This window comes from Sceloporus undulatus, chromosome 2, assembly GCF_019175285.1.
Source record: "Sceloporus undulatus isolate JIND9_A2432 ecotype Alabama chromosome 2, SceUnd_v1.1, whole genome shotgun sequence".
Lineage (NCBI taxonomy): Eukaryota > Metazoa > Chordata > Lepidosauria > Squamata > Phrynosomatidae > Sceloporus > Sceloporus undulatus.
The window spans coordinates 273,598,408-273,607,351 of record NC_056523.1 but is presented as its reverse complement, the minus strand read 5'-3'; positions in this window follow the sequence as shown (position 1 = coordinate 273,607,351).

Below are 8,944 nucleotides of genomic sequence, written 5' to 3'. Positions count from 1 at the left end.
AACTGGAATCACCATTAAGGTTGCGCTATGGCAAGTACAGCTCTACATATGCTGTTGGATTGCAACTCCCAGCATTCTTCACCACAGGCTAGGATGGTACTGAGTACTGAGACTCACTGTCAGGGGTCTTTTACACATAGGTCCATGAAAGGAGAAGCCAGATCTCTCAAGAGCTTGCTGTGAATAGCTCGCTTAGCACTTTGCAAATAAAATTGCTCAAATCTACTCCAGCCAGGGTGCTATAATTCATACAGATCCAGTGGATGTAACATCGATCCCTGCTTACGCAGTGATAAAAGAAACATGTCAACACATCCTGGGAATGTGGATGATAGTCTTGGAAAGGTGAGAGAGGTAATAGGTGTGTTAAATTCTTGCCCTTCCTGGCCTAGCAAAAAAGTCTGAATGGGTAGAATATGAGAGAGGTCAATGTCTCACCAAAACAAGGCAGAGTTCTAGTATGCCTAAAGGAGGGAGTTATATGATCAGTGCTGAAAAAGCTCCCCAGGATCCTACTATACTGAACAAATATTTATCAGTTACCAATATACCATACTGGGGTGAGTGTGGAGAGTGTGGTGTCCTATCCCCAGCTCCAAGGGGTTCCTGGATAAAATAGATTATCTAGATCCATTTCCACCTGATTCAAGCCTGGTCATGGGAGAAAGATAGTTTTGGTCACCTTGGTGGATGACCTTGGTGGATGTCCTACACTGGGAACTGGACAGGGGGAATGTGTTTCTGCTTGTTCTGCTGGACCTCTCAGCAGCTTTTGATAGCAACACCTATGATATCCTTCTGGGCCACCCTGCTGGGCTCAGACTTGAAGGTACTGTTCTACAGTGGCTTCACTTCTTTCTGGAGGGCCAAACCCAGAAGATGGTGCTGGGGACTTCTGTCTGACTCCCTGCCTATTGGCCTGTGGGTTCTTTGGGGTTCTGTTTTGTCCTAACTGCTATTTCACATGTACTTGAAGCCACTTAGAGAGGTCATCTGGAGTTTTGGGATCCAGTGCCATTAATATTTGCTACTTCAATCCAAGAAAACTGTATGGTTTCTAAACTGGTGTCTGCCATCAGTAATGGACTGGAGAAGGGTGAACAAATTCAAATTGACCCAGACAAGGCAGAAATTCTCTTGGACAGGTGAAAGGCAGATCATGAAACAGAGATTCACTCTATACAGTACTGGATGGGCTGGCACTCCCTGTGATGATGCACTTCTCAGCTTGAATATGCAGTGGTCCCTCTGGATTCACGGAAGATATGTTCTGGGGGGCCCTGTGAATTCAAGTCTCATTGACCCCACTGGTGTCACTGGGGATAATGGGACATGACTATTTGTGAAGTTCCCTCCCTCCCTTACCGGCATCTTTCCCCCAGTGCTGAAGACTATAATCGGAGCCCAGGCCACTGAGGCTTGTAATCGGCCCCAGCAGCCATCAGGACTCTCTTTCCCAGCAGTGTTTCGGTGTGTACACTGTGTGTACACTGTGTACACTGAGCCCTGGTGGTGCAGTGGTTAAATGCCTGTACTGCAGCCACTCACTCACAAACCATAAGTTTGTGAGTTCAATACCAGTGAAAGGGCTCAAGCTCGACTCAGGCTTGCATCCTTCCGAGGTTGTTAAAATGAGTACCCAGATTGTTGGGGGCAATTAGCTTACACTTGGTAAACCGCTTAGTGAGTGCTTAAGTGAACTGTCAACCAGTATAAAAATGTACTTGCTATTGCTATTGCACACCCTGCCCCCTCTGCCGCAGCCAATGGTGTGTGTCAATTGGCTATGGTGGAGGGGTGTGTGTGTACGCAAGCTGGAACCCCAAGCTTCCAGGGCTGATTACTTGCCCTGGTGTCCTGGGCTCCAATTAAAGTCCCCAGTGCTTGGGGGGAGGATGCCGTAAGGGAAGGAGGGGGGAGGGAGGGAGCTGTGGCCTTGGTGTTGCGAATGACCAAAACCATGAGTGCCAAGGCCGTGAATCTGGAGGGACCACTATACTCCTGGATTCAGCCCTGTGCCTGAAAGCTCAGGTGTGAGTGGTGGCAGAATTCTAATTCCTTGAAATGAAATTTGTCTTCAGTCTCCAAATTTTTATGATTTCAGTAACATCAAACTTAAGTTGTTCATTTAGAATTACAGTTTAGACATTCAAAGAAAAGAGGCAGACAAAGTTACCAAGGGAATGCTAACACAACAAATATAAGATTTCTAGGGCCCCATTCCCACTTAAAAAAAATCGGATTGCTGAGTGAATTAAATGACCCTAGTTCCCATTTCAAATTGGTTCCTGTCATTATTGGTGTGATGTTTGGTTCCTTTTTTTAAGAAAAAAATAAATAAAACTAAGTGCTTAAGTGGCAGAATGGTTTAACAACTACTTGCAAAGGTGCTAAACCACTCTGTCGCTTAAGCACTTAATTGTATTTACAAAACAAAACCCAAAAAAGAAAAGAAAAGAAAAAAGGAAAAGAAATCATGCCCTGTCCTCCTTCTCACAGGCCTCTCTGGGTCCCGGTGCCCTCCATTTCCATCCTCCTCCTCCTCCTCCTCCCTTCCCAGCCTGGTGATGTCCCTTCCCCGGCCCCCAAGCTCCCTTCCCAGCCTTGCCTCTGTCTCCTCCTCCTCCTCTTCTCCGCTCCCCCTATGCCATGTTCCATTGTCATCCTCCTTGTCACACTATCTCAACTTCACACTCTCTCAGCCTCCAAATCCCCCCCCCCCAAATTTCCAAGCAGGGCTTACATCAGATGATTGACAGGGGAGATTAAAGCGGTGCCTCCTGTGGGAACCACAATCACCTAAAAAAATAAAAAACCTGATCACACAGGGTAAAGAAAAAAAAACCCTTTATAATGAGAACTAGGGGTCTTTTGAAATCACTTTCCAAACCGGGCCAGAAGCGAATCATGAAGTGATTCATCCTGCCAGTGAGAATGACCCCCAGGTGTGAAGGATTTCCAGTGGCTCACTCTCTGCAATGCCAGAAATGTGGTGCCCAAAGAGAAATTTCATTTGAGGGGGCAGAGTTCTTATTTGGGGGGTGGAGGGGAGGGAATGACCTCCTTTGTTTCCCTCTATGGCTACAGCACTGAGCTCAATTTGTAGTGCTCTAGAATGCAAGGAACGCTTTTATTAGCCTTAGAAATGAAAATGTAATATGTTTATTACCAAAGGTAATAATGGCATTTGAGATGGAGAAATGTGTAAATGAATTCCTGCTTTTCAACACTCTGTTAACCTATGATGCTTCTGCATTTTATATATTGATTTATCTTTCTAAAAGATTAAAAAACTAAATCATTCAGTCTCATGCCAATTATAAACTCTTACTGAATTTTGCACAAATTTATTTGAGATGTTTTCTTTATTTTGTACTGTAGTAAAATGTACTAAATATCAGTTTTATTTTAACATGGAGGAATATGTGTATGCAAAGGGATCTTGCAGCCCCTTTAAGACTAGTTGAGTGAAAGAAGTTTTGTAGACTTTGTCCTGACAGCTGTCATTGAACAAAAAAGCTACAAAGAAAGACTGGAAAGAGAAACAGCTAAATTGAATATGTTCACACATTCCAGTCCATCAACAATGGGTTGAACAGAAACAATGGGTTATTGGCACACTATAGAGATTATAACACTGGTGAACACCTCAGCCTCATGAAGATGCTCTTGAATAGTTAATTGCATCTCCTTTCTGGTTTCAAAACTTCCTCCACGATTCATATGATAATTCATCAACCCTGGCCTTAGGCAACATCTTTCCTCCTGCCTTTGTCCCTCAACAACCATAGTTAAAGCTGAACTCATGACCTCATCACCAAACCCACAAGTTTTGCAATTTTGTGGCTACTCAAGCAGTTGCTATAAAGGTTGTTCCTGGGTACCACTTCATGAGTAGACTTTTACCACAAGAGAAAAGCGAAGTAAAACCGATCAGGAGTGGCTTTCACCATGCCCTTCCACACATACCCTTGTAGCACTTCCATTCTCTTCTCAAAGAGAGACATTTCTCAAAGCATGCCTTTTGCTGAGTGGGAAAAATTGTAGTTTTCGCAAAGTCTGCAGTTTTTGAAAATATCCTTGCAGCAGGAAGGAAATTGCTCAGATTACTTTTTGCTTTCTTTGAGAAGAAAATTAGCAAAGAATTGCATCCCTGTACAATGGGGAGATACAGTGACTTAGAGGCACAGAACAGCAACAACAACAACACACCATACCAACCAGAAGCTGCTATAGCTTTTGCCACTACAGGTTGAGTCTCCCTTATCCAAAATGCTTGGGACCAGAAGTGTTTTGGATTTTGAAATATTTTCATATACATGGCAATATCTTGGAGATGAGACCCATGTCTAAATGCAAAACGTATGTTTTGTATACATCTTATACAGATAGCCTGAAGGTCCTGTATTATATTAGACATGTTTTTAATAATATTGTTTATGAAACAAAGTTTGTGTACACTGAACCATCAGAAAGCTATTTCAGCCACTCATGTGGACAATTTGGGAGGATTTCAGATTTTGGATAAAGAATATTCAATCTGTAATCCTTTACTGAAAAGTGATGGTAGCAAAGAAGAAAGACCTACAATTATAGTTTTTGTGGTTTTTTTGGGCTATGTGGCCATGTTCTAGAAGCCTTTGACTTCACAGAGACCTACAACCTGAAGGTTTTGAAGGGGCTTGAATCAGCTTCTTTTATTGTGAGCCCAACAACAGCAACAACCACAGGTATAAGCTTGCTTGTAATGATATTATTATATAGAACTCCTTTGTTTCTAGAAATATGCTGAAAGAAAATTGATCAAAAACAAGCACATTTATAATACGCATCTGTTTGACTATCTATCTAACTGTCCATCACCTTATTCATAAAAATATTTATAAACTGCCAAACAATCTAAAAAATTCCAATATGGCTAGTAGCAAGGACTAAAATCAGTGCAAAATACTAAAAAAATGTTAATATTTAATATAAATTAATTATTAATAATAATTTATAAAAACAGGAGTCAGCAGCTTTCACTTTTTTGCCTTTGACTAATCCTAAAACTAATTCATCTCTAGAATCTTTTGAGACTATACTTCAAGGCAGTTTCTCCTCTTTAGACACATTATTGTTTCACAAGTTTGCTTTATCACTGTCTCCTTCCATGCTTAATGATATTTAAAACCACAAGACACCCCCGCCCCCCCACACACTGCTATTTTTATATGTTGGTTACTTTATTAAATAATTAAATGATATTAAATCATTTAAGCCTTTTAGTGGAAGCCAAGTGGAATATAGTAACTGGAAATAACATTTTAAAAGAGGGAATGCTTCGTTCTCGTTGAAGGTACTTGCCTGCCTCATTACTTTTGAGAAAAAACACTGGTGACAGTGTTATGCCAGTAGCCCCTAATGTGTCTGATCTTTAACACCTCCAGGAGGATTTCAGCTGTCTTCACAGGTATCATTATGACAGTAATGCAATGCTGATTGCTACAATATTCCAAATATTCAAAATGGCAAAAAAAAACCATCATAAAATATGAATTGACTAATAAGCAACATCAGGTTGGCAGTGTTAACTTGACTTCATAGTACATCTATGACATGATACCTTATGAAATTTAATAGGTTTCAGTAGTTAAAACCCTTTAGAATATTGAAAAAAGTTAGAATACATGTATGTACAATAAGCACTGTAACCACAGGCAGCATTCACATCCCAACAAGCAATGCTGTAGTGTGTCAAAATCTGCATGTCTCGTTAAAAAACAGATTGTTACTAAGCTACAAAAATACAACGTGAATCTATAGTTTTCTGTTACCTTAAAAATTCTGGCTTGTTTAAAAGATTCCTTGCTATCACATGCCAGCCTGGAAAGATGGCTTGTCCCTGGCTTGTTTTTTCATCAAACGACACTGATAACAAAGGTAACTGGCAAGAACAAGGGTAACTTACTCTTCCTTATGCTTTGTTCAAAGTGGTAAAGGTAAAGGCAATCCCTTGACATGAATGTCTATTCGTAACTGACTATAGGGGATAGTGCTCATCTTCATTTCTAAGCCAAAGAGCCAGTGTTGCTCATGCAACCTCCTTCCCAGCGTCCCTCTTTGCAACCTCCTCTGCTGTGACAGAACCCCACACAAACATAGTGGGAACCACACCAGGACCAGAACTGAATGAAGAATTCGGATCTGGAACCGGACTATAAGGTAAGTGGGAATTAGGCCTGTTTTCTGGAGATCAGCTCTACTGAGCTCAGTGGGATCTACTTTTGAATAGACACACTCAGGATTATGCTGTTTAAAGATCTGTGGACTGATGAGCTAGTGTAATGTAGTAGTTTGAGCATTGGACTGACTCTGGAGAGTCAAATCCCATCTTGGCCATGAAACCCACTGGGTGACCTTGGACAAATCATAATCCCTCAGCCTCAAAGGATGGCAATGGCAAATCCCCTCTGAACAAACGTGCCAAGAAAACCTCACGATAAATTTGCCTCAGGGTCGCCATACCTCAGAAATGACTTGAAGGCACCCAATAATAACAAACCCAAAAAGGTTAATTGTGCTTCATTCAGTGCGGGAATCAAATCTGCCTTAAATCTGTGACCTGATTGTTTAAAAAAAATGACATGGACATGTTAAACACAAGTTTTTTAGAGAGCTCTTGAACTTTACATATTATGAATTGAAAGAAAAGTCTTATAGAAACTTATCTGTGAAGTCAAACCATGATGCTGCCAAGTTCTGACTAATTTGTGTCATTGCATCCTAAAAGAAATTATGAGTGCAGTCCAGTGCACACTTAGATTTGTATGTGCAAATCTTCTATAGCAACCGAAATCACAGTGGAGTCTGATGAGAGAAAATAAATCTCTGGAAATTGTCCCGTTAGGCTATATTTGCAAAGGCAGGGCAAAGAAAAAAATCTTAGTAGGCCTTAGACAAGTGGTTTTACTTCACAGTTCATAAATTTCAGTGTTTTACTTTTTTAGCTGTGCACAAACACATACAAATTACAAATCATCACAACTACTGTTCTGTTTAATCACCTGTGAAAGTAGCACAAGGCAGAGACAGTCATTTTAGTAACTGCTAAGGAAATGTGTGATAACATGTATCAAAAAAGACTTACAAAATCAATGCTGTTATTGATGATGACCCCATTTCTTAAACTTGGGCTACCTTGCTGCCTTAACTACTAAGCTTCTGGCAATACTTAACTACTAAGCATCAGAACCAGTTGGCTGTGCCTTTCAAATCAGAAGGATCTACAATATTAATGGAGAAAATGTGTCAGGAGAATTTGAAAACTCTTGAGACAATTGTTTCAAATTAAGCAAAAACCATGTCATCTTGTGGATTTACTACCTAGCAGCTACAGTATGGCATATAGTTCATTTGACAAAGTGCCTGGCAATGAAATTCCTTTTTACAAAGTCTGTTTAGTACTCCCAGCTCTTTTCTTCTGTTTGCCCTTGTCTAGTTTGACTTTTTAAAAGCAGTTTCATCAGTAGGTCAATAGTGGAAGAGGACTGGGGAAACACAGACTTCCACTGTTGTGCTGCAGCAGCTTGTCTTCATCGAACAATGCAATAAATGTTTGGGTTGAGAAAGAATGGGATTCTGTACTTTATCTGTGTGTGCCTACCCACTACAGGCAAAGTAAAGAGCTGCTATCTCCAGAATCCTTTATTGAACATGTGTGAACAGAGAGAAAGGGGGCAAACAAATGGACCACTTCCATTCTGTTGTCATAGTGTATAGATCTATGCTTAACATGCATAAATCTATAGGTTTGGCCACTAAAATGGAAATCATAGAAAACTGAAGGTAATAATTGGTGGATCCATTTTTGTCAGAAGTGCACTAGTGAATTCCAGAAGAAAATCTGCATGTGCTTTATTGACTACAGCAATGCCTTTGACTGCATAGATCATAAAAATCTATGGCTTACATTTAGAACAATGGGACTGCCACCGCATCTGATTCTTCTGATGAGAAACCTGTACTCATGACAGGAGGCTGACATAAAATAGAATATGGAGAAATTGAATGGTTCCCATTCTGCAAAGGGGGCAGGCAAAGATGGATACTATTACCCTATATATTTAACCTGTGTGTGTGTGTGTGTGTGTGTATATAGACACAGTGTCTTAGCTGACTCTGACAAGTGCACGATCAGCAGGTCAGCAGTTCGAGGCCCAAATATCATGTGACAGAATGAGCTCCCATCACTAGTCCCAGTTTCTGCCAATCTAGACAATCTTGTCAAAAGGGAAACTTATACCTTTATTTCTTCATGCAGAAAATATCATACACAGAGCAGGCTTGGAACCAGAGTCAGGAGGAGTGAAGATGGGAAGATAGGAGGAAGGAACATTAACAACCTAAGCTATGCAGGTGACACAATACTACTAGCAAAAACAAACAAAGAAGGTCAAGGAATGAAGTGCCAAGGTTGAATGAATGCTGAACATAAAACAAAACAAAAATAATGATCACAGAAGAGATACAAGAATTCATCCTAGATAATGAGAAAACTGAAATAGCCAAAGTGTCCCCATGCCTTGGTTCAAATATTGACCAGAATGCAGACTACAGTCAAGAAATCAGATTAGGATTGGGAAGAGCACCTATGAAAGAACTGGACAGAATCATAAAATGTAAAGACATAATTCTGAACACTAAAGTGTGGATCATCCAAGAAAATGTATTTCACATCACCATGTATTGATGTGAGAGCTGGATAGTGAAAAAGGAAAGAAGAAAATAAATTCAACTGAGATGGGACACCGGAGAAAAGTACTGAGAATAGATGGCCAAGAAGACAAACAAATGGGTTCTAGGACAGACCAGGCCTGAACTCTCTCTGGCAGTTATGGTGCAGTACAGAGCACCAGGAACAGGCGGCCCGGAGCTGCCTCTCTTTGCTGCGTAGCCACACTGC